Source organism: Lissotriton helveticus, chromosome 2_1 (assembly GCF_964261635.1).
Source record: "Lissotriton helveticus chromosome 2_1, aLisHel1.1, whole genome shotgun sequence".
Taxonomy (NCBI): domain Eukaryota; kingdom Metazoa; phylum Chordata; class Amphibia; order Caudata; family Salamandridae; genus Lissotriton; species Lissotriton helveticus.
The window spans coordinates 157,317,239-157,342,929 of NC_136059.1; the positions used below are offsets into that span (position 1 = coordinate 157,317,239).

A 25,691-nucleotide genomic window follows, 5' to 3' on the forward strand; every position below is an offset into this window, starting at 1 on the left:
AGGGTCGAGGTTTGACTTCTTGAGGAGTGGCAAAACGGAAGCCGCCTTCCAGGCTTTCGGGAAGCAGTTGGACTGTATTATGTTGGCGAGGAGCAGCTGAAGTTGGGTACTGAGCAGCTCTGGCAACATGTGCATGACCTTAGGGGGGCATGGGTCCAGAGAGCTCCCAGATTTGGTTGACAGAACTAAGTGATTGTTCTGTTCAATTGAAGGAGCTAAGAATTTGAATTTTAGGGGGCTAGAGACTGTGGACTTGTCCTGACTGGGCTGGATATTTCCCCATACTTGCAGATCATGGTGCGGAGGAGTGAAGGAATCATAAAGGAGTCTCACCTTATCGGTAAAAAATAACCCTAATTCATTACACAGGTCTGTGCTACCTACAATCCGTTTGGCCGCGGACTCAGTAAGTTTCTTTACCGTGGCAAACAGTTCTTTGCTCGAATTTTTAGACTCGTTGATTGTTTTTATAAAAAAAGCTGATGTTTCTCCCGCTATCAGCTTCTTGTAGGTGGCTAATGGTTTGCAATAAAGTTCTTTCTCCCTGGCTTCATAATTGGCCCTCCATCTCCTTTCTGCTCGCCTGCAAGTCTGTTTTTGTAGTCTTAATTTCTCAGAGGACCAGGGCTCCAAGAAATTTTTTCTTTTACGATTTTTAATTTTAATAGAAGCCACCGTGAGAACTGCTGATTTGATCCAATTCTTTACTTGGGTTGTGGCTACATCGTAGTCATGATCTAAGCCGGATATAGTGGCGCCAAGCTGTGCTTGCAATTCGGCAATATCGATCTTATCCCAGTCCTGGTACGAGTGGTTCCCCCCCCCGGGCCTGACTGTTTTTGCGAGGTCAAGAGTCAGGATGAAATGAACCACTTTGTGATCCGACCAAGGGACCGGCATCACCTCCCAGATGCTGGGACATCGACCACGCCCCTTTGAGACACCCCCCCAACCCAGTTTTTTCATCCCACTTAAATCCCTGCTGAAGAACATATTAAACCTGTCGCCATGATCATGTTAAACAATCCTAGGCCTCGGACACCAACCTAATTTGAGGCCCCAGCATTTGAACCTAGACAAATTATTAAGACATAGAAGCCAAACCAGAATGTCACCCCACACACAAGATTAGAAAGAGAAATAGTTTGACGATTTAATTCATTTTTGGCCACCTAGGGATTTTATTCAGGGGACTCAGAATTATGTAGTTCTAAGCCAGGAGAGAGATGTTTCTGGTTACAGAGGACTAGTTCCAGGCATCTGACAGCAAAGCTATCTTAGGGGTGAAATAATTCCCACAGGCTCGTCCCAGAGAGCTCTTCCTCGGGTTACAGGGTCTTCAGGCAACCCTATAGTCTTCAAGATGGAGGCAAAGCTTTGTCTCTTCTGACCACATTCTGCGAGGCCCCTAGAGGCTTGAGAGCTGCCCCAGTCACATGACACAATGGTGAGGGCTAAGCGGGGATCTGAGTAGAAGGCTGCAGAACAACTTATCATGGAGGTCAGGCGGATTCAGTTCGGGAAACCTCCAGAAGCTCTACATAGTAAGTGAAGCATTTGGAGCAGGATTCACTGGTACGGTCTTCATAATTGTGGATGTGATCTGTGGACCTCTTTTAGGCATTAGCTACTCAACTACATTGGAATAAATGCAAGAGTTGAGCCTTCAAAATGTAAGTTATACAACCATGAAACTCGGCTAGAGAATAACTATAATCACCACAAACAATTGAGTAAATGAGAAGATTTCTAATTGAATACAATGTCCTTCCTCTATTTTGTTTTACACTAACTGTACATTTTGTGGTGCTTTCTGTATATATATAATGTGGTAACAAAGAACGCACACATTGGGTTAAGGTGTTTCAGCAGGTGTGGCGGAGCTATACTTTCATTTTGGGTCCTATTTTTCAGCCTTAAATCTGCCCTGTGTCTTCACCAAGTCTCTGAGCTCATTCATGGGACTTCTCCACAAGCTGGTGATCTAAGTCGATTCATGCCTGAAAGACTGATTCATAAAGGGTCATGCAGAATGTCATGCAGAATGTCACTTCTCGGGTATGCAAGGTGCTCTGTCATCTTGGATTCTTTGTAAACTTGTCCAAATCACCTCTCATTCCAAAGTGGGCTCACCCGTTTATCAGCTCCTTCGCCGAGACAGATCTGTGTGCTGTATTTATACCCGATGCTCTGGCTCGCCTTCAACTCAAGCATTATTAAAATAATTTTGAATATTGCCCTGTTGTCACTAACAGTAACAGCAGCCTGGTGGCTCTTGCAGCATCAGAGGCTCACGTCTCGTCGGTGACAGTGAGGCCCATGCTGTCTCTAGATGCTGCTCTGCACTCTGTCACAGACTCCGGAACTCGATTTGCATAAGCTGATCCATCCTTTAAACATGGTAAAATTGGCTTACACTGAATTGGAAAATTAGATATACTTGTAAGCCACTAGAAATGTGGTTCTACATGTACCCAAGTACTGTAAATTAAAGGCTGCCTGTGGGCCTGCAACATTTATTTTGCCACCCACGTAAGTAGCCTATTTAAAAATGTGTCAAGGCCAGGGCCTGTCATTGCAGTCTGCCTGTGCAGTTGTAAAACTGCCATTTTGACCTGGCAAAAGGAACCTTTTGCCAGGCCTAAAAATATTCCCTTTTACTACATATGTCACCAGGATGTCACCACTAGCGCAAGCCCTTTCCATAAGGCAGGATGCAGTATTCAGAGTGCAGTGTATTTAAATGGTTTGACATGTACTTTTTGAAATTTTATATGTCCCGGAATAGGCAAGGCTGAATTGCTACCCTTGTTCTTTGTGTGATTCTTGAATTTTTCACAATCCCATGACTTCAGTGATGTACAGGCAACATTGATGGCAGCACCAACACTCTGAAAAGTGTTCCAGTGCCACTGGCCTGGGTGCCTTTGTGTGAATTTTTCATGCTTTCTGGCTAAGGTGCCATGTGAGACATTTCCATGCCTTCTGGCAGCCTGGGTGGTAAAGCGCAAAGATGCCCACGGGCATACGAGCGCTTTATAAAACCACAAATCAAATCAAATGTGTGACGTTTCCATGCTTTCTAGCCTGGGTGCTTATGTGTGACGTTTCCATGCTTTCTGGCCTGGGTGCTTATGTGTGCTATTTCCATAGTTTCTGGCCTCAGTGACCTGGAGGCGCATTAGTGACATTTCAATGCTTACTGGCCTGGATGCTTATGTACGGCGTTTCCGTGCTTTCTGGCCTAGTGTGATCAGGCCTGGTTCAGTGCCTAGGTGCTTATGTGTGAATTTCCAGTTTCTCACTTTACATAAAATGCTTCATTTGAGCACTATTTACAAAACACAGGATATAAAAATCATTTAATGTTTGCACATTGTTTTGAACCTTTGCACAATTGTTTGAAGTTCAGCGTGTTTTAAATGTCTTAATGCTATTTTATATGAAGAATAAATTGGTTATATGTAAATTCATGTTTCGTGCTAGACATTTCATTTTTTAGTGTTCTCTGTAGGGATGTCTGATTTATGACTGGGTATCTTGGTACTCCATAAGGTAATCATTTACTATGCTTTAAAAGGTAATGAAAAATGTGTTGAAAAATGCTTTGTTTTGGCCTTTCTGTCTCCAAAATTTTCTTGGGGGGACACCCCCCCAAACTCCCCCTAGTAGTGGTTGCTCACTGCGCTTGCTCGCTACACACCACTTTTACTTTGTTCTCTCCGATTCCCTACTTATGTCTATTTTTGGTGCTCTCTGAAAGAATGTCTATGGTTACATATGACTGGGTGGGTAACCTGGTGCTCTTTAATGTCATCATCTACTATTTACTGGGCTTTGAAAGTTGATACAATTGAATATGTAATAAAAAAATGTGCTGTAAAATTCACCATTTTGGTTTGCCTTTTCCCAAAATTTTCGTGGGGGGAGAACCCCCTCCCAAATCCCTTTAGTAGCAGTCGGGCTCGCTTGCTGCGCTCGCTACGCGCCAGACAGGGGCTGGTCTGGCAAAATTTGCCAGGGTTGCTTTCAGTTCCCAGTCCGGCCCTGAAAGTGTGTGACCGGGCAGGTCCAAATTGTTTGAAGAAAATCTCCACATTGTGTCCCGTATCACAGGCTATCCCATGACAATTCCTCTCCCCATTTACACAAGTTTGCCCTATCATAATAGTTCCATTAAAGTATCTTTAGTTAGATAAGTCTCAGTCAGGATCGAATTGCTACTTCCCGGAAAACAATAGGGTGGCCTCCCAGTACAGATCTTTTAATATGCTTAATTCAGCCTCCCATGTTAGCTTACGTTTCTTTAGGGTGTTGAGCATATTGTTATTTATGGTTCTGTACGCAAATGATACCACCTTTTCTGTGATCTTCCCCATCAGGAGCATACCTTCCAGGGGAGCATACTCTGGGAGGTCTGCAGGGCGTAAGTTGAGGTACTTAAAGTGCTGCATGTCATGGAGTTGGTACTCACACTAGAGAGAAGAATAGCACAGGAGGACACTCCTCTTTAGTAAGAAACCCACCATAGAAATGCCAATATGGTCCCAGTCGCTAAACCAATTCAACTATCCAAGCTCTTTAAAACTGCTGCCAACCCACAGCGAAGTTTACTGGGTAATTCTCTTCGTCCCTCCCAGACACCTGTTCGTCTTATGCCACGCCTCCAATATCGCCTGGGTTGCAGGTGTCTCATCCTCTTTCCCCCATAAAGATAATGGAGATAAGTTCAATTTGAAAATTGTGTTCTCTCCAACGCTTAGGTAGGGTGATCTCCCTGTACATGGCCCCTGTCATTTATTGCAATCAGGTAGAAGGCCCAGTAATTGGCCCGAATATCCGTGAGGGCTATGCCTCTGTTGTAGGAATTCCATTGCAGTGTCTCGAGGGCTAGTATGGGATGTGTTTCATTCCATAACAGTTACCGGAGCTCGCTATGAATTTTAACAAAGGCCTCATCAGGGACTCTATAATAAGAGTTTTGTAGGGCATATAGAAACTTCAGAAGGGTGATCATCTTAATCAAAGCTGCCCTACCAAAGACCCTAGGGCCATGACTCTCCAACGAGTAGCATCCATATGAGATCTGGTCAATATTTTCCTCACAATGAGTTCTATGCTTCTCTCAGGGTCTTGCATAGCATAGAAGCCCAAATACCGGAAGCCTTCCCCCGTCACTCTCAGTCTCCCAGAAAGGCCTACTAAGGCAGCATGGTCATTCACAGAGTATATGACCGATTTATCCCAATTGATAGAGTACCCCGAATGAACACCATAGTTTTCAAATGTTGGAAAAATGGAAGGAATCAAATTCCTTGATTGATTAAGCTACAAGAGGATATTGTCTGCATATAACAACATTTCTTCGAACATTATAGGGGATCCTGCTGCCATAAAACACATAATGCTTGGGTTGTCAAGGATCATACAGCCTAGGGATTCTAATGTGAGGGCAAAGAGAAGGAGAGAGAGCGGACAACCTTATCGGCTTTCCCTTCTGATGAGGAATTCTGTGGACATCACGCTATTACCCTGAACTGTCGTCCTGGATTCCCTATATAGTAGCTCTATTCACGCCAAAAACATCCGTCCAAAGCCCATCCGTTTCATCATAAAAGGCCAATGAACTATGTCAAATGCCTTTTCTGCATCCAGAGAGACGAATACTTGAAGGTATTGACAGGACTAGAAAATTTTATTTTTAAGCATAAACTTAAAAACATCTCTGCAGATCTCTGCCCCTGTCCAGTCGACAGTGCCATTAATGAACACTAAAAGGGAAGTAAATTGTCTTGTGTACCCAATGGAATAGTTACTTACCTTCAGTAACGATATATCTTGTAGAGACACAGTCTAGCCGCAGATTCCTTAACTTAGAATATCTCCCCAGGCGTCAGACTGGATCCGGCAAATCTTTTTTCCGGCTCCATCCTGACGTCGTCCACGGAAGTGACATCAATGGAGCCATATAAGCCCCTCCCGACATGCTGACTGCAGTTTTCTGCAGGAAACGTTTCCGCGCCACAATGAGGAGCCATGCAAAAAACTGCGATAGCATTGGAACAGTGTGTTGAAAAAGAACGAAATCGTTGAAAAGGCACCCAGTACCCGGAGGGACTGAAAGGAGCTCACAGAGTACGTGCTGCGAGCAAGGGCCCAACAAAGTGCCAAGCCATGCCCCACTTCGAGGGGGAAACAACTGCAGCACGAAAGATATGACAAGCCAGGCATAGCTTGTCATCACAGGAGGGAAATTAAAGAACCACAATATTGAAGCAACATGTTGCAAGACAAGTGACTAGAAGTGAACGACCACTAGAAAGTTGACTACACACACCCTCCAGAGATTAAAGGACCGTATCACCAAAGAGAACCCAACCCAACCGACTGTCAGAGAAAGCAGGAGGCATACGTGTCGGCGGTGGGAGGGAATCAAAAACAGATTAACTTCATGAGTGAGGAGCACGTGGTGGAACAACATGATAAGGTAGTAAAAAGTATAGACCTGGACCATCTAAAAACGTGGACGGAGAGGAGAGCCAAAGGGTTCAAGAGTCGAACCACACCTCCTGTGCCAAAGGAAGGTACGAGAACACACCACCAACCAAACACTAGGACGGAGGGGAGTCCGAAGGGCCCCACACAGACCAACACACCCTACCCCAGAGTGAGGTGCGAGAGCTCACATCCGGAAGATCAAGGCCACCAGAAAGGGGGGCTAGGTGGAAAAACACCATATGAAAAAGGCCTGCGCAGAGCGGGGAGGATGGGCGGGCATTAAGGAATCTGCGGCTAGACTGTGTCTCTACCAGATATATTGTTACCGAAGGTAAGTAACTCTTCCATCTGATAGAGACATCTAGCCGCAGATTCCTTAACTTAGAATACATACCAAAGCCATACCCCATAGGAGGAGGGTCTGCAAAACAACCACCAAGTTCCAGGAGGACATATTCGTCAACTGCTGACGAGAAATGGTGGAAACCGCAATGGCAGGACAATAGGCAACAGATCCATGACCCACCGTAAGGAGTATGAACAAGGGATGGTAAAGACACCAAATCCGACGAGGGACGGTGTGAGACCTCTCTCGCCCAGACACAGACGAAAGGAAAACAGAACTAGAAGTTTTGTGCCAATGTAAGAAACAATGCAGCGAGACCTTCAAAAAGGAACCAAGCATCGGGCCCTATAATCCAAGAGGAACGAAGTTCCAAGGGTCAAAACAACATGACAACGGTCGAGCATACTGCCTGAACACACACCACAGTGGAAGCCACAAGAAACAGGGGACAGATGGAAGACTGTCCTCCCCAGAACAGGAGCCGCTGCATGAGGCCCGTGGGTGTAAGAAAAAACAATATGTACTGCCTAAGACATGTGACAACAGTGGCAGGGCCGAGCCCAGAGCCTAGTGCCAACAGAGACAGAGGAGACACCATTGAGCAAAAGCTCCGGAGGTAGGCATGCAGCCAAACTAATTAAAAGGCACCACTGTGAGTGGATAACCTGCAAGGCTAAGAACACATACAGAACACTATCCCGAAGGATAGAGTAAGCAAGAATGTCTGACACTACGGCAAAAAGACGTAGCATGCGAGCACCCCAATGGCTTGTAGAATCCACTATATACCCACAGAGACAGGAATGTCGACACACGTACGCAGAGTGACGAATCCTAAATAGGGGAGTCATGCAAGTGGTACCACTGTACCGGTGTGCTGCAGAACAGTTAGAAATGCAGAAAAAATAACAGGTCCCCGAGGGGGAAGAATCCTGGTCTCTCATGAGACAGCGGAAACATAGACCACAAGACTGCCCATAAAGGATAGAAAGAAGGCAGAGACAGAAGCCTGGCGCCAAAAACCTACACAGTCAAACACCAACACCCCTCTACCAAAATGGAGAACGTCGAGAAGAATACACACACAGTAATGCTACCTAATGAAGCACTTGTTCCAGAATGGGAGTAAGAACTCACACCCAGAAAAAGATCAGGGGTGGATCCAGTGGCAGAAAGGCATAGACCAGAGCCACTCCTTGAGAACTACGAATATACACAGGACAGGCAGAGACAAACCGGACCTCATGTCCTGCAAGAAGCAAGGAACCGGAGACCGTGCCAGGGAAGACCTGCTCCCACCCCCCCTAAGGGCGCATGTCCACCGATAGACAGGCAAGACATGCTCAGCGAGGTTGTAGGAACATGCAAGGGTGACAAAACACCCTACAGAGGTGGGGATGTATTACTGACCAACCGTAGACAACCAATGGTGACCCTTGGAGAGAAACCAATCCTATGGATTTCACCAGAGGAGACATCCTACAATACTAGGAAGAGTCAGCCTGCGTCAAAAGTTCCTGGGCAAGGAAGAGTAGCAATATGATTACCAAGAAATACCCCACATAGAGTAAGGCACAACCCTACAAAATAAGGGTCCCTCTTGAGACAAGCTCGGAGGCAGAGGCTCCAAAGAAAGGGAAACACAGAGTAACCAGCTGTACCAGAATAAGTAAACAACAAGGCTGAGCAGCCACACAACTCAGAACATCTGCAGCCTACAATGGGTGATAGAATGGAAAGGGATGACAACCGCTACAAAACCAAAAATCTTCCACGAAGATTAAGCCAGAGGAAGATACACATACAGGAGTCACCCAACCGCCGAATCTGCATGAGCGTGCAAAAGAGTGACCCCATCAAATGGTACATCTCTAAGCCGCTCCTGAAAATGGTCTGGGAAAACGCCAGAACGCAACCACGCGTGGCGGCGTATGGCAACCGACCTGGCCATAGTACTACCCACAGAGCCCATGGTGTCCATGGCAGACTGAATTGAAAAGTGCGCCATATCATGGCCATCATGGATTAGCGGACCACATCGGCACAAGAGTTCTCCGGCAAGGAGTGGTGGAGCCCTTCAACAGCGCCCCAAAGGACAATTGAGCCCGAGCAAATACACACAATGTGTTGAGGGACCCGAGTCCCACGTTGGCAGACGCAAACACATCGCTGCCATATCACTCCAACCACCGAGACTCCCGAGTGGGAGGATGCGATGGAACAGGAGTCACAGAGAGAGCTGCTTGAGCCACAAGTCCTCCAGCTCCAGGACGGAGGGTCAAACAGGCGGGAGCCGGATGATGGCGATGTGTCACAGCACGATCCTCGGGCCCCCTGAGGAGGGCCTTCCCCACGTTCCGAGAAGGATATCAAACAATGACAACACCAAAGGAAACAAGGGTTCCATGTTCCCCACACCCTGGTAGAGAATATCCAGCAAAAGCTACGAAGGACTAGAGACTGAGGGCGGCTCCATCCTTAAAATGACTACAGCCTGCAAACAGCCCTGACGAACGTCTCACTAGCTCCCGTGGACCCGCGAGGCGGTGAGAGCAAGTCATCAGTAGGGGATGGACGCCACTTAATAGAGGCTCAGCAGCAGGAGGAGTAGGCCAATGCTCCATTGGCGCCTGCACTGGAGAGCAGTGAAATGACTCAGGGGGTGGTAAACCCACCGGGACCAAAGCCTCCACCAATAAAGCCGGAAACGGTACCGGTGTTGATCGGCGTCTAGGCAACGTAGAGCCGGCGTCGGAGACCTCTGAAAAGGCCCCGACTAGCGGAGTGCAGCCGGCGTCTGCGACCTCCAAAGTAGCCTCTACTCCTCAAGTCGAGCCGGCGTTCTCCGAAGAGGCCTCGACTCCTCGAGTCGAGCTGGTGACCTCTGAAAAGGCCTCAACTCCTCGAGTCGAGCCGGTGTCAGCGACCTCCGAAAAGGCCTCGACACCTTGAGTGGAGCCGGAGACCTCCGAAGAGGCCTCGACTCGTCGAGCCGGAGTCGGCGACCCCCGGAAAAGGCCTCGACTCGAGTCGGCGCCCTCCGAAAAGGCCTCGACTCTTGTCGAACCGGCGACCTACGAAAAGGCGTCAACTCCTCGAGTCGAGCTGGCATAGGCGACCTCCGAAAAGGCCTTGACTCCTCGAGTTGAGCAGGCGACCTCCGAAAAGGCCACGATTCCTCGAGTCGAGCCGGCGATCTCTGGAAAGGCCTTGACCGCTCGGAGTCAGACAGGCGGCGACTCAACATTCCCCAAGGTGGAAACCTGCAGGACAGAGTACGCCAAAGCGGTGTCGTGCACCGCACCGCAGCCACCTCCAGCGATACCGCACGGAGCCTCGGAAGGCTGTGCGACAGCGCCATGGAAGGGCTAGACGTCATGGGATGCCCCTCTGGGCCGTGTCCCGACGTTGCGGCCACTCTGGTGTCAAAGTCAGGGCACTCGGTTGGAGCCGAGGGTAAACCCACTGGCGGAGTCCCTACCCTCCATGTGGGGCCAGGAAGCGCGCCAGGGAGGGGGGAGGAGAGGAAAATGCTTACCTGAGTTAGGCGAATGACGGCGAAGGTCCCAGACTTGCCCTGAACAAGAAAGTCCTCCCGTAAGGACTGGCGCCGCATGGAGGACTCCGCTGGAGGAGGAAATTTGCGTTGCAAGGGGTCTGTTCGGGACATCCGGCCAAACAGCAGCTTCATGTGGCGTTCCCGCAGCAAGCTAGGTGTCATGCTTCATCATATGGGCTTGCTCCTCGTCGGGTTGGTGGTGCAATACCCGACGGGCACCCATAAATGGGCTCTTTAGCGGAGTTCTTTTGTTCCTGCCATATGGTGCCGGGGGTGTGAGGGCCCTAGGGAAGGAAGGGGATGGTGTAGATGTGTGTAGGTGGTTAAAAAAGGTTGGGTTGTCCACAACTAAATTTTAATAGAGTGGTAACCCAGCTTGCCTAAAAGAGAAAGAGCGGCTGCTCTTTGGCTTAAGGGTCCAGGAGAGCAGGGTCCTACTCTTATATCAATGGTCATGATGTTTCACGCAATTTGTTCTTGTTAGAATTGGGGGTCTCTGGTTGGCACAGGTAATTACTTGTGACAAGCAGGGACCCTCTCCTCTAGTCAGGATAAGGGGATCACCCTCTAAAATAACCCCTGCTCAACCTCTAGGTAGTGTTGCGCAAGCAGACAAGGCTCAGAGGCGACTCAGGTTAACCACTTTGGTGCTGATGACGAGCTGAGCTCGTCATCAGTTGCGCCGCTCGCACGTTGATGATGAGCTGAGCTCGTCATGTAACGCGGCTTTTTGAAAAAAGCTGCGCAGCGCGAAAATAGCCGCAGCGCGCATGCGGTTAAGCAGTTGTAATTACACACAGTAGATCAGTGACAACACTACATCAGGGACACCACACAGGTTTTGTATAAAAATAATATCTTCTTTATATAAGGATTTTATCACAAGACCAATAACTGTGCAAAAATGATCCACAATACTGTTTATGCAGGCTTTATGATTACTTAAAGGAAAGCGTGTCTTTCTGGGTCCGTGAGCGCCGTGCTGATTGAGCGGAACGTTGTGGGACAGTTCGGATTGCAAAACAAAAGAGTTAAATCAACGTTGCGGACTCTCAGGTCCTGTGCGCACGAGTCGGCGTGTGACTCTCAAAGTACCTTGCTACCTTGTTTAGGCGTCCGGCTCGGACGAGGCAGGTTGAGGTGATGGCAGGCTGGGAGCGTGGCGGCCCCTCCTTTGGATGTGGTCCTGGCTTATGTTAGCGCGCCTGAGGGGGCGCGGCGTGGAGCGGGGGTCACGGGAGAGTGAGGCAGATGGTCTGGGCCACAGTGCAGTCACGGTCGGTGCCGCCTATGAGCCATACCCTCACCAGCGGGTTGTTGACTGCTTAAGAACCAGCGCAGTACGATGCGGCCGGTACTTCTCGTACGTACAGGCCGGATCCCTTTGGTGCGGCGCAGTCCGGGGATCTTCACCAGTGCGATCCTCAGCAGGGGGGTACGCTGCGAGCGTACCGGCCGGCTGAGGTGTGCAGGGCGTGCTTGATCCCTCAGTCCAGGCGGCGGGAGGCAGCGAAACAGTGCGGCTCACAGGACGGGGGGAGAAGCATCGTGCGGACGGCCGTGGGCAAATGGTGCGAGCTACGACTCGAAGTGATGAGCGCAACACACGGGGCAGGGCGGCCAGGCACGGGCTTGAGAACGGGCAGGATTACGGGTTGGACTGAGGTCGCGGCTCCAGCAGCAGAACAGATTCTGGCAAGGTCCAGCTGTGAGGGCAGGAGGAGTCCAATGTTCCTGGGACTCCGTTCAGGGGGCAAGCTCGCTTGCAGCCCCTTGGAGATCGTTTTCAAAAGGCACAAGTTGAATCAAAGTCACTTCAGTTTTTTCCTCTCCTTCTTGCAGCAAGGCACCCACCACAGGTCAGTCTCCCAGGCCAGAGACAGTACTACTCCATGCAGCTTTTCCAGGTCCTTCTCGTCGGGCAGAGGTTCTTCTTGGCGTAAACAGGATCTGATTTCTTAGGAGCAGTCAATCTTTTGCTCTTTCAGGCCAGGGGGGGCCTTTGCCTAATCCAGTCCAGTTCCTGATCACTTTGTTTTGGAGACGAACAAGTTACATACCTTCGGTAACGCTTTTTCTGGTAGAGACAGAATCTGCCTGTGGATTCATCCCCTTGTGAATATCCCCCTTGCGTCAGCAACATTTGGAAATTCTTTTGTAGCTTCACGCCGACGAGGACGACGTCATAGAGGCACAGCATCGCACGCGACTCCGCTGACGTCACCGACACTACAATGGGCCCACGCCGGCGCGATGACGTCAGTTCCGCCCTTTTTTCCGTGTCTTCGAGGCACACGGACGGACCAACGACAGTAGAAATATACATAGTATACACAGTACACAAATATCAAGATAACACACATAGTGTGAAGCAAATGCAATAAAACATTTGAAATAAACAACGCAATGACAATAAAGTAAATGAATTACAACAACTTCGGTATAGACGAGTGGACAACGGGGAGGCGGGTGGGAACAGTGAGGAATCCACAGGCAGATACTGTATCTACCGGAAAAAGCGTTACCGAAGGTAAGTAACTTGTTCTTCTGATAGATACATCTGCCAGTGGATTCCTCACCTTGTGAATAGAGTCCCACAGCAGTCCCCACTCCCGGAGGAGGGTGTCCACTCATCTATACCAAAAAATCCTGAAGGACAGAGCGCGCAAAGTGACCTTCCGTCCTCACCTCGGCATCCAAGAAAACAAGTTACTTACCTGTAACTTTGGTTCCCCAGTATTGGTAACTTTCATAGATTCCCATGCTTTGTATCATTCCCCGTCTTCGGAATGGGAGCGTCGGTAGTATAAAAACCATAGAGACAAAAGAGAAACCCAGGCCTAGGCCTCATCTCATTTTGTATCCTATCACCCTCTTTTTGTAAAAAGAGACCAAATTTTTGCCAGAACCAATCAGAGCAGCCTCACCCTCTGGAACCTTCCTGAGAGAGCTCAGAGCCTCAGATTTTCGTAGCCGTTGTGCAAACCGCCACTAACTCTGTAACAAGGCTGAGCTTTCCCCGGGGAGGCGGGTGGGCGCATGGGAATCTATGAAAGTTACCAATACTGGGGAACCAAAGTTACAGGTAAGTAACTTGTTTTCTTGCCCCAGTATTGGAACTTTCATAGATTCCCATGCTTTGTATCAGAATAGTTAGCAGTAAATTACCAAGAACACATTTTGTAAATACATGGCATCACATAACCATAGAAGCAATATAGAAAACATAGTAAAAACCAACAAAATGTGCTCACCAGGATGGAGGGATCGTAGGGAAAGCTCACCTCTCAATGAAACAGATTCCGCAGGACTGCCTGACCAACAGCCGCATCATCTCGTCCTGCCGACTCCAGGCAGTAGTGTTTCGTGAAGGTATGCGTACTGCTCCACGTAGCTGCCCTGCAGATGTCCTTAATGGCCACTCCTGAAAAGAGAGCCACAGAGGAAGCCATCGACCTTGTGGAATGTGCACGGACTCTTCCGTCCAGTGGCTTGCCGGCCTCCTGATGACAGAACTGAATCGCACTGGAGATCCAGCGAGAAATGCCAAAGGCAACCCCTTGCGAGGTGCGCTGTAGGACACAAACAACTGAGTTGACTTCCGAAGGGACGTGTGCGCTCCAAGTAAAACTTTAAGCATCGTTGAACGTCCAAAGAATGGAGCGTCCGCTCCGCCGGTGTAGAAGGGTGTGGAAAGAAGGTTTTCAGGATCACCGGTTCATTCAAGTGGAACTCAGATGGTACTTTCGGGATGAATTTGGGATTGGTCCGAAGAACCAGACCTTGTCGTGTAAATTGCAGGAATGGATGTACTATGGAAAGCGCCTGAAGCTCACCCACCCGCCTCGCTGATGTGAGAGCCAGAAGGAGGGCCAGCTTCCAAGATAGGAACTTCAAGTCTGCTTTGTGCACAGGCTCAAACGGAGCTTTCATGAGTTGCGCCAATACCAGGTTGAGTTGCCACACTGGAGGAGGAGGTCGGACTGGCGGATACATCCGGAATAATCCTTTCAAGAATTGTTTCACAACCCTAGAGGACCATAAGGAAGGACCTGAGGAACTGCGCCGATACCTTGATATGGCTGCCAGATGCACCTTGATCGATGAATTTGCCAAGCCAGACTTAGCCAGAGATAGCAAATACGGCAACAACTGATGAGGTTGGGAAGTGTAAGGATGGAGACCCTCCCGTTGACACCACAAGCAGAATCTCTTCCATTTTGCCTTGTAAGTTTTATTGATACTTGGTGCTCGGGCCTGAGCCAAGACCTCTCTGCATTCCTGAGACAGTGTTAGATGACTGAATTCTCTGTGTTCAGGAGCCACGCCGTCAAGTGGAGGGATCTCGGATCCGGGTGGAAAACTTGCCCCTGAGTCCTGGACAAGAGAGACGGAATGGGCTTCAACTGAATTGGAGGAGCTTGGGAGAGCCGCAGTAGTTCTGTGTACCAGAATTGTCTGGGCCATGCTGGAGCAATTAGAATCATCCTGCAGGGTTCCGCCTTCATTTTCTTGAGAACTCGAGGAATGAGGGGAATGGGAGGAAAAGCGTAAAAGAACGCGCTGTACCAGGCCATCGAAAGAGCGTTCCCTAGGGACCCCTGATGGTGAACCTTGCTTGCGTAGAACCGGCATTTGGCGTTCTCCGGCGAAGCAAAGAGGTCGATGGCAGGCGTCCCCCAAACTGAGAACACTCCGTCTAGAATGGATTGATTCAACTCCCACTCGTGAGTTACTTCCGTCTGGCGACTCAAGGCGTCCGCCTGGACATTGAGAGTTCCCGCCAGGTGCTCGGCTCTCAGAGCGATGTTGTTGAGAATCGCGAAATCCCAAATCCGTTGAGCTTCCGCGGACAGAGTCTGTGATTTGGTACCTCCTTGTTTGTTTACATAGTGCATGGCCGTCGTATTGTCCGTCCGGACCAGCACTGAACGGTTGCCCACTCTGGGCAGAAAAGCTTGCAAGGCCAACCGAATGGCTGTCAGCTCGAGGAAATTGATATGGCACTGGCGCTGACTTAGACTCCAGCGGCCACTGACCTGAAGCTCTCGGAGAACTGCGCCCCAGCCCTCCAACGACGCATCTGTGGTCACCACCATGGGCGAAGGCGAGATCCTGAACGTCAGGCCTTGGGTGAGATTGGTTTTCTGAAGCCACCATTCGCCCGCCGTCCTCATAGCTGATGTCACGACCACTCTGTCGTTGAATGACCCCTCTGCCTGGCGCCATTGCTTGTCTAGCTCCTCCTGCAGAGGACGCATTCGTAACCTGCAATGCGGTATTAATGGTATGCAGGATGACATCGATCCGAGAAGGGATTTGTATTGGCGGACCGACAGGAATTTTCTGCTGCAGAGTAGATGAGCTGAAACCATTAACCTTTGTTGTCGTTCCTCTGATGGACGAGCCGTACATTGCGTGGTGTCCAACACGGACCCCAGGAACCTGGCAGTCCTGGAAGGCAGTAGGACTGACTTGCTTTCGTTCAACTGAAGGCCCAGGCAGCGGAACAGATGGAGGCAAGTAGACACTGCTTGCGAAGCTTCCTGGAACGATGGTGCTTTGACGAGCCAGTCGTCCAAGTAAGGGAAGACCTCGAGAGATTGCCTTAGAAGAAAAGCCGCCACCGTTGCCAATACCTTGGTGAACACTCTCGGTGCCGATCGAAGGCCGAATGGAAGCACTTTGAACTGGAAATGGCTCTTGCCCACTGTAAAGCGAAGGTATTGTCTGTGAGCTGGGTGTATTGGAATGTGGAAATATGCGTCTTCTAAATCCAGCGACGCCAAGAAGTCGCCCGGATTCAAGAGAGGAAGAATTTCCTGGAGAGTGACCATCCTGAAGGAGAGTTTCACGAGATAGGTGTTGAGCTCCCGAAGATCTAGGATGGGACGCCAAGTGTCTTTCGTCTTCCGCACCAGGAAGAATCTTGAATAGAACCCCAGGCCCCTCTGAGAGAGTGGGACCCGTTCTATCGCTCCTTTGAGGAACAATTGATGGGCTTCTAGGTGGAGTAATCCCAGATGTCCTGTGCGGATGGCGTCCGGAGCTCGCGTTGGAGGTAAGTTGTGAAACTCCAACGTATGTCCACTCTCTACGATGTTGAGGACCCACTGGTCCGATGTTATTGACTTCCAACTGTCCAGACAAAGTGATATCCTGCCCCCCACTGATGTGATCGGGAGGGGAGGAACAGTAGGTAGAGCCGGGAGGCCGCTATTGTCTTTTGGTGTTATCGCGACCTTGTCGATGTTGCCGGCCTCGCGGAGGGTTGCGAGAGAAAGATGCTGACTGTCCTTGTCGCTGATTCGAGTATTGTGGTTTGTAGGACTGAGAATACTGCGAGGAATATCGTTGTTGGTTTCCTCTGTAAGACCCAAATCCTCTACCTCGTGCGCCCCTAAAGGGGACCTTGCGATAGGTGAGCGAGCCCAAGGACTTTGCTGTGTCCGTGTCCTTCTTTATATTCTGCAGGGTATCGTCCACATGTTTCCCGAACAGCATCTCCCCATCAAATGGGAGATCTAGGATTCTGCTCTGGACCTCCTGCCGAAACCAGGTGGCCTTCAGCCAACCCTGACGCCGTAACACAGCGGAGCCGGCCAAGGCTCGAAACGCCGTGGAAGCAATGTCCATTGCGCAGTCAATTACTTCTGCAGAAGATTTTTCTCCTTCTGCCAGTACCTTCCTGGCTTCCTCCTTAGTGGGCTCAGGTAACAGTTCCACGAAGGGTTCCATGTCGCACCACATCTGGCGGTCGTAACGGCCCAAGATGGCAAGTGCATTTGCCGCCCGAACTAGTAAACTGGCCATAGAGGAAAAACGCTTTCCAACATTATCAAGACGTCTGCCGTCTTTGTCCGGAGGTGTGGTCAACGGAGTGGACGGATTCTTTGACTTGCTCTGTGCCGCCTGAGAGATCACTGAGTCAGGCTTTGGTTGACCAAGGAGGCAAGCTGGACTGCCTTCCGGAGCTTTATATTTCTTTTCCAGCCTGGGGAGTACTGGAATCACCGTGGCTGGACTCTGCATGATCTTCATGCCCTCCTCCCATACATGTTCAATAATGGGAATAGACTTGACGGATCTTTGACATTGTTCTTTAAAGTCATAAAGGAAACATTCAGATTCCTCTTTTGATATAGGTAAACCAAACCTCTTAGCTGCCCGCTCCATCAGATGATGAAAACCCCCTATATCCACCGGAGGGGAGACGGACGTCTCACGACTAGAGGCGTCCGGATCATGCGGTGCACTGTCCCCCTGATCCAAGTCAGGGTCCTGCAACGGGTCAACCCCAGTGTCCACCTGTATCACCTCCTCATCCGAAGAGGTATCCTGAGGGACCGGCTGAACTGGTAAGGGATCCGGAGTACGGACACGCACCAACGCTGGCCTCGGCGGTGGTGAAGAGGACCTCACTGGAAGACTAGTAGTCGGTTGTACCTGAGGTAGGACGGCAGGAGCAGTAGATGCAGAGTGTCCCGGCTGCTCAGACGGGAACCGCTGGCGATAATCTTGAAGCATCATCTGCAAATCAGAAATGCCCTGTCCCAAGACCAGCGTGCGTCGTTCCTCCTGACCATATGGGTGGATAAGCTGGGCATCCGCCTGCTCAACATACTCCTCCGTGTCCGTGTCCTGCATCTTGACATGCCATTCTGATGGACTATATGCAGGGCCATAAGTGTCATCTTCCTCTATCTCATCCTCCTCAGAATCATCATCCAACAGCATTGTTGGCACATGGTAAGACACTCGTCGTGGAGAAGTCATCTCCGGTGTAATTTTCATCTTCCGAATACTTAACACCACTCTTTGGCCCGTCGACAGGCTCGTCGACGGTGCCGTCGTCACCGGAGCCCCGGTCGTCGGCGGAATCGTCGACGGGATTACAGACTTCGTCGACACAATCTTCACCGTCGACGATGTCGTCGACGGTCTCGTAGACGAACTCGTCGTCATCACCATCCTCGTCGGTGTGGAAGTGGTGGTGGTCGTCGACGTTGTTTTCGTCGTCGACGCGGCCGTCGACAGCAGCTTGCTCGTCACCGTCATCGACGTGGCCGTCGTCAGCGTCGACGAACTTGGGATCTTGAACGTCGACGATGTCGTCGTAGACACCCCTGCCGTCGACGATCCCGTCGACGGTGGAACAGAAAGAGCGGGAACTTTCACTGATGGAACTGTCGTTGACGTACCTGGTGTTTTCGTCGTCGACGGACGCTGTTTTTTGTCCTGAGCAGAGCCAGAAGTGACAGCAAGGTGCTTGTCACTGGATTTACTCTTCTTGGACGGAGGAGAAGGAAGAACAGCTTCCTTTTTGTCCTTCAAGGCTGTAACACCACCAGCAGCCTGTCCCTGCCTCTCCTTTTCACTTCCGTGAGGAGATTGAAGGGGACCAGCCTTCTCAGACCTATCAGAGATCTTGTGAGAGGCATGTAGAGGGGCCTCCGATGTAGAAGCTGCAGTAGGAGACCTACCCCTCTTTCTTGACAGATGGGAGGAAGCAAAAGATGTGGAATCCTCCTCATCTGAAGAGATCACCTCCTTGCGAGTCTTCATTTTCTGCAGCCAGGTTAACAGACGACCCTCTCTGTCACGAAGAGACTTGGTGGAGAAGGTCCTGCAGATCTTGCAGTCTGGGGCCTTGTGGTCCGGATACAAGCAGTAAATACAGTTCTCATGCTTGTCCTCCACAAACAGACGTTTTTTCCCACAAGAGGCACAGGCCCTAAACAAGGCCTTCTTCTCCTTGTCAGACATCTCGAATTTGAAGAAAAATGTAGAAGAAACAACCAGAAAGTTGAGAAAAACTGAGCAGAGCTCAGAGGAGACTCCCTAGCACAACGTGCAGTAGAAAAATCTGAGGCTCTGAGCTCTCTCAGGAAGGTTCCAGAGGGTGAGGCTGCTCTGATTGGTTCTGGCAAAAATTTGGTCTCTTTTTACAAAAAGAGGGTGATAGGATACAAAATGAGATGAGGCCTAGGCCTGGGTTTCTCTTTTGTCTCTATGGTTTTTATACTACCGAGGCTCCCATTCCGACGACGGGGAATGATACAAAGCATGGGAATCTATGAAAGTTCCAATACTGGGGCAAGCAGTAATGCTTCGGGAAAGTGTGGAGGGAGGTCCAAGTCGCGGCTCTACAAATATCCTCTACAGGTACACCCCTAGACAGAGCAGTAGTTGACGACTTAGCTCTAGTAGAGTGGGCTCTTATACCCTCTGGAGGTTCCTTACCGGCCAAAGACTAGCAGATCTTTATACAGAGGATGATTCATCTTGAAAGAGTGCGCTTGTGCACCGCTCTTCCTTTCTTGCAGCCAGCAAAACCAATGAAGAGCTGGTCATTCATTCGATAGTCTCTAGTCCTATCAAGGTAAAAGCTCACTGCCCTCTTAGGGTCCAGACGGTGCAGTCTCTCTTCCTCCTTGGAAGGGGGAGGATAAAAGGTAGGAAGGGTAATATATTGTCCTAGATGGAAAGGAGTTACCACCTTAGGGAGAAAAGCAGCCCTGGTCCTAAGAACCATTCGATCACCATGAATGGTCAAGAATGGGGGCTTGGAACTAACAGCTTGAAGCTCACTTACCCTCCTTGCCGAGGTGATCGCAACGAGGAAGACCGTCTTAAAAGACAAAAGCCTCATGGGACACTTGTGTAAGGGTTCGAAGGGAGAACCCATCAAGAAGGTTAAAACAAGATTTAAATCCCTTTGAGGTAAAATAAAGGGAGTAGGAGGGAACTTATTTGTGAGGCCCTTCAAAAACCTTAAAACCACAGGAGACTTGAAAAGAGACGGCTGATCCGGCAAACAGATAAATGCCGACAATGCCGAAAGATAGCCCTTGATTGTGGCAACAGCAAATCCCTGCTGTGCCAAAGAAAGAGCACATCAATCCCTCAAAGGGTCAACAGATTTCTCTCCGCACCAAGAGACAAATTTAGACCATCTGTATGAATAAATGGATTTAGTGGAGTCATGCCTAGCCGAAAGAATGACATCCACCACATCGTGCGGGAAAGAAAAGGAGCTCAGGTTGCCCCTTTCAATCTCCAGGCATGAAAGTGTAATGACTGGAGGTGGGGGTGTAGAACCTGCCCCTCCATCTGGGAGAGGAGATCTGCCCTGAACGTGAGACGGAGCAGCGGGCGAGAGGAGAGGTGGAGAAGATCCGTGTACCACACCCTTCTTGGCCAATCCGGGGCGACCAGAATACCTTGGGCCCGGTCTTGGCGAATCTTCCAAGGAATCAAAGGTATGGGAGGAAACGCGTAAAAGAGTTGACTTCCCCAACTCAACTGAAACGCGTCCCTCAAGGCTCCTTGCATCGGATACTGGAGACTGCAGAATGACGGGCAGTGAGCATTCTCGCGAGTAGCAAACAGGTCCACACGAGGAGTCCCCCACATCTGAAAGACGTGCCGGACCACCTCCGGGTGAAGCCTCCACTCGTGGTCGGCCGAGAACTGCCGACTGAGACTGTCTGCACGCACGTTCAGAACTCCTGCCAGATGATTTGCCAATAGACACATCTGGACCAGAGGCGCAGAGCTTCTCTGCAGAGACACTGCGACCCCACTCCTCCCTGCTTGTTGACATACCACATCGCGGTGGTGTTGTCCGTCAGGACCTGAACCGACCCACCGCGAAGGGAAGGGAGGAAGGCCTTGAGTGCCAAACGTATGGCCCGCAACTCTAAGAGGTTGATGTGAAGCAACCTTTCCTCTGGAGACCAAAGACCCTTGACCTCCAGATCCCCCAGATGAGCACCCCACCCTAGAGTGAATGCATCCGTTATCACTGTGGCAACCGATGGAGGTAGTTGAAAAGGCTTTCCTTGTGACAGATTGACTTCCACGCCCCACCAAGACAGATCAGCTGCAGTTTCTCTCTAGATCCTCACTGACTCCCTGAGATCTCCGCTGTGCTGATACCACTGCCTGCGGAGGCACCACAGGAGCGCCCTCATGTGCCAGCGTGCATGGTTGACCAACAGAATGCATGAAGCCATCAGACCGAGCAGGCGAAAGACCTTCAGGACTGGAACGACCGCTCCAATAAAGGAATCATTTCCTGTATGTCGCGAATCCTTTGTGGAGGAGGGAATGCACGACATACAGTTGTGTCCAGTACAGCACCTATGAACAGGATGCGCTGGGAGGGCACCAGGTGAGACTTGGGTACATTTATTGAAAAACCCAGCCGGAACAACAACCGAGTTGTCTCCTGCAGATGCTGGAGCACTTTCTCTGACGACTCTGCCTTGATCAGCCAGTCGTCTAAATAGGGGAATACTGGAACCCCCGATCTTCTGAGATGTGCTGCCACCACCGGCATCACCTTAGTGAAGACTCGAGGCGCAGTAGTAATTCCAAAAGGAAGGACCGCAAACTGATAATGTTGCGTGTAAGAGAGTGGGGTCTGCAATCTTATGGTCACCCCATATTTTTGCTTTTTGCTTCACTGGTTCACGACTTTCCCTGGCTGTGGGCCTGCTAATCAGACCCACAGCCTAGCTGTTCTCTCTCTAAATTGACATTCATGTACTTTAGGTGCATTTCCCAATTGGTACTGGGCCACCTTATCAGTCCCTGTACAGTGTACCTCAGGTACCCAGGGCATAGGTGTACCCAGGGCCTACCAGGGGCTGAAGCATGTATTATGCCACCCCTAGCTGGCCATCTAAACAGACACAACTGGCTGGTAAGACAGCTGGGGCAAGGTGGTGTAATCACCCTTTGCTGTAGATATAGTTACCTATATCTAACCCTAAAATGGACACATATACTCCTATCAGTCACTCCTATGGCAGGCCTTATCAATCCTGAAGGCAGAGTGCTTGGAATTATGTGAGATGGTGCTCTGGCATGAGCTGAGCCTGTCTGCAGCTTGCGGAACCAAGTCCTTATAGCTGTTCCATGATAACGCTATACCATATACACTTAAGTGCATTATAATCCTCGCTGTTAAATGCCAACTTTGGTATAGCATTATCAAAACATGTCGAGTAAGGTGTCATACGAATTGGAATACTACCCCCTCGCCAAGTCTGGCGACGGGGGTAGCATTCCACCCTTCTAGAGGGACACGACATGTATGTAACTGTGAACCCCGGTTAAAGTTAACTCGAGCCTTGGCATCACAAAATGGATGCTGCCACCACAGACACAAGTCTGACCTCCTGCTGCTGGGAGTCCTTCCAGCGAGGGAGGCTTTGACAAAGGGTTTCCTGCCTTGGGAGGTGCTAGCACCACCCCAGACAGGATTTTGTGTATTGGGTAGGATAGGCCTGAAAGGAATGAGACATGCCTGGGGCGCACAAGGTGTCCTGAGACATGCCTGGGGCGCACAAGGTGTCCTGTGCATACACGGTTCAAACCAGTTGCTGGGGCATCCCTGCCCCAGCTCTGGCGCGAAACCGGACAAAGGATAGGGGGTGTAACCACCCCCCTTCCTGGTCCCACCCAGGGGAGGGACCTAGTCACCAGTACAGCCCCCTTTAGCAGGATAAAGGTAGGAGCTGGTCCCATTCCAAATTAGATTAATCCTGAACTACTCTACAAGAAGAAACTCTGGACTTCGACGTTCTGCTCCACAGAAGACTGAAGAAATATCCCTTGTAGGCAAGGAGTGTTCACCCTGCAACTGCAGGCACCATCAAGCGTCCAGCGGCTTCACTTTGTCGTCTTCCCTTGAGGATCCAGACTTCAGAGCCCGACGAGACCCGGATTCCCAGACCTCTCCGACCTCAACTCACATCTGCAGCACAGCTGAGACCCTTGGGTGCGATGAGACACGTGGGACCGGCCATCTTGAAAGAAACTGCACTTCGCTTCCAGCACGACTCCCGAGGTAAACTCGACCAAGTGCTTTGGTGATTGAGAAGCCCGAGCCCCGAGCAGCTCCTGCACCGAAGATCAGCCCTCCAGCTTCCACGAGATCTGCGTGGGGCTCTTCTGCCTGTTTGCTGCTCGACGCGTTGTCTGGTCACATGCCGGCTGGCTAGTGCCCTCCTAGACGACGAACCTTGAAATCTTCACTGCTGGTCTGGTTGCTCCAGACTGGCCCTTGCTCCCTTCCAAAAGAGGGGCACCTCGGACTCTCCTAGTCCGCACCAGACGCCTTTTCCACTCACCGCCTGGGTTGCCTTTGCCAAGGCCTGTTGACGCCGAATTTGGAACCAACAAGGCCGACAGCGAGAGCCTGCGTGGGACAGCTCGTGCCTCCATCCTGGTCGTCGAAGACACCTCCTGGTCCACGTGGCTGCAGAGTCAAGCGTCCACTCTTCACCTGATCGCGACAACGACATCTGGTTCCTTCCTGGTTCCACTCCAGTCACTGGCTAGTGACTTTGAACATTGTCCCCTCTGCTTTCAGGTCTTCAGCATCACTGATCCACCCTTGGTTCGCGGCCTTTACTGTCATTGCCGACATTGAGGAAAACCTGTTCCCAATGTTGTCCACTCTTCTTACCTCCTTATCAGGAGGAAGCGACAAAGGCACCGAAGGATTCCTGGAGGTCTTCTGGGCCGCCTGTGTCACCACGGAGTCCGGCTTAGGATGTCCTGTTAAACACGCCGGTGCTGTATCTGGCGCCCTATACTTCTTATCCAACTGAGGGATCACTGGTGATACAGAGGAGGGGTTCTGCATGACCTTTACCCCTTCTGACTATAGGTAATCGATAATCAATATTGACCTTACTGCCTTCTTGAGAGGTTCCGTGAAGTCATACAAGAAGCAGACCTGTTCTTGAGAGACCATTGAGATCTTAAAACGTTGAGCAGCCCTCTCTACCACATTATAAGAGATTCCAGAATTGTCAGACTTTCCCTCGTCGACGAGCCCGTCGACGAGATCGCCGTCATAGACTATGCCGTCGTAGATGAGCAGTCATAGACGAGGCCGTTGTAGGCGACGCCATAGACGATCCGTCGTAGACGAGGCCGTCGACGACGACGACGCCGTCGTAGAGGAGCCATCGTAGATGAGGCCATCATAGATGAGGCCATCGTAGACGAGGCCATGGTTGACGAGGCCATCGAAGACGAGGCCATCGTAGATGAGCCATCGAAGACGAGCCCTCGTAGATGAGGCCATCATAGACGAGGCATTCGTCGACGCCATAGACAGGCCGTCGTAGACGAGCAGTCATAGACGAGGCCGTCGTCGACGACGCAGTCGTAGACGAACCATCGTAGACAAGCCATCGTAGATGAGGCCATCGTAGACGAGGCCATCGTCGACGCTGTAAACAGGCCGTCATAGATAAGCAGTCATAGACGAGGCCGTCGTCGACGTTGTCGTCGATGAGCAGTTGTAGACGAGCCATCGTAGACGAGCCATCGTAGACGAGTCCATCGTAGACGAGGCCATCGTAGACGAGGCCATCGTAGACATGGCCATCGTAGATGAGGCCATCGTCGACGCCGTAAACAGGCCGTCGTAGACGAGCAGTCATAGACTAGGCCATCGTCGACGAGGCCGCCGTCGACGAGCCGTTGTCGACGAGCCATCGTAGACGAGCCATCGTAGACGAGCCATCGTAGACGAGCCGTCGTAGATGAGCCATTGTAGATGAGCCATCGTAGACGAGGTCATCGTAGGTGAGGTCATCGTAGACGAGGCCATCGTAGACGAAGAGGCTGTAATAGGCAATGATGATGGTTTCTTCGCCGACTAACCTGTTGATGATGTTGGCTTCTTAGTCTTTACCTCAGGAGGTATAGAAGACGCATTCCTGAAGGGTCCTATGACCAGAGGAGGTGATTTTGACAGCTCAGAAGTCGTCTTTTTTACATGATTTTTCTCCAAAAGCAAGTCCTTCGCTCTCCTTTTCCACAGAGTGAGGAGATTTTTAAGAACTGCGCCCAGAAGACCCATGAGTGGTCTTTTTGAGGGCCTTCTCAGGACGTTCCCCTGAGGAATGAGTTGGAGGAGATTTTCTTCTCTTTTGAGATCTCCTAGATGTTGAGGTCAACGCCTCATCACTGTCACTAGAGAAAATAAAAAACCTCCTTTCTGGTCTTAGTGCTCCTTACCAGACCTTCTTTAAAGAATGTATTTGAAGATAATCCATAGTAGAAAGAATCCTTAACAACCAAGCTATTTAATGAAGTGAAAAAACACAAAATCTGAGGGACTGAGGCTCCTGACAGGAAGGTTCTAGAGGGAGGTGGCAGCTGATAGGCTCTTCTATATAGTTTGGTCCGTTTTACAAAAGGACATGGATATGTTACTAAGGTGAGGCCTCTAGGCCTACTTTTCTATATATATGTCTA

General features: G+C 50.3%; 1 protein-coding gene across 7 annotated transcripts in view; it reads right to left on the minus strand.

The window, feature by feature from the left end:
- Nucleotides 1-25,691, minus strand: part of UNC13B (unc-13 homolog B) — a 3,555,093-nt gene that overhangs the window by 166,450 nt on the left and 3,362,952 nt on the right. The window lies entirely within an intron of this gene.